Consider the following 1287-nt stretch of genomic DNA (forward strand, 5'->3'; position numbering starts at 1 on the left):
ATGGTGCACAAGCACGCTGCAACGGTGTGGGACAGCATATGGGCACGGTGCAAGGGATGCAATGACGCACGCACCATGCAACGGTGCAACGCATGCAATGCAGCACTGGCAACACAGGCCCAGAGCAATGGTGCAACACACGCAATAGCGCACCGGCACAGGGCAATGCATGCAATGGTGCATAGGCACGGGGCAATGGTGCAACACGTGCAATGGCACACGGGCACAGTGCAATGGTGCATGATAGTGCACGGACATGCATGCAGGTGCATGCAGGGCTAGTGCCCGGCGCAGCCGCCCCGCAGCAGCAGCAGCAGCAGCAGCAGCAGGGCCGGCCGCTCGCTCAGGAGGCCTCGGTGCAGCCACCGCTGCCGCTCTGCGGGGCCGGGCGCCGGCGGCTCGCGAGCGGCCGGGCAGGAGCGCGGGAAGGGAGCGGGAAGCACGCGGGAAGTGCATGGGAAGYGAGCGGGAAGCGAGCGGGCTCGGAGCGGCCCCGCTGATTCACGGCGCTTGGCAGGAGCCGCTGCCTCCAAGGGCCCTCGCTGCCTCCGACCCGGATTCCGGCCAAGACGGGAGGCTCCGGCGGCCGCCCCGGTGCCGCATCCCGGTGCTCCACGTCCACCTCCCGGCCACGCTCCCCGTCCCCGCGGGGCTCCCGGGCCCCCCGGCTCCGTGCGGCCGGGACCGGCCGGTTCCCCCTCCCGGCCGCCCCGGGCGGCACTCCCGTTCCCGCGGGTGCTCCGGGGGGTCCGCATCCAGCGGCCCCGTGGGGAGCAGGGCGCRCGGGATSCGCCGCGCTCCCGGCGGAGCCTCCCGCCCCGCACCGCCGCCCCCCAGCCCCGTTAACGGCGGGGCGCCCGGCGCGGCCAAACGCGGCGTCTCYGCGCTCGGAGCGGGGCCGCCCCCGAGCATCCCGGGCCCGCGCCGCCGCCGCCGGGATGCGGGTCGGAACCCACGGTGCCGGGCCGGGAATGCCCCGGTAACGAATGTCCCGGCCCCAACGGCCCCGCCAGCACCGCGCAGTAGCCGGCACCGCTAAGGCCGGCTCTGGCAACGAGCGGGCCCGGTCCTATCGGCGCCGGTAACGCCAGTGGTGACCCGGTAATGACGGCCCCGGTAATGACGGCCCCGGTAGCGGCCGGTCAGGGCCCAGCGGGCCCCGGAACCGGCCGTGCCGTCCGCGTTGCCGCCCGGCCGCGGCTCTGCCCCGGCGCGGCCTGTCTGCATGCGGCCGGTGCCGGTGCCCGCGGCCCGGTGCGGCGGTACCGGAGCGCTGCCGCCCGCCCC

The sequence above is a fragment of the Nothoprocta perdicaria genome, unplaced genomic scaffold, assembly GCF_003342845.1.
Source record: "Nothoprocta perdicaria isolate Ctin4 unplaced genomic scaffold, notPer1 scaffold_691, whole genome shotgun sequence".
In the NCBI taxonomy this organism is placed as follows: domain Eukaryota; kingdom Metazoa; phylum Chordata; class Aves; order Tinamiformes; family Tinamidae; genus Nothoprocta; species Nothoprocta perdicaria.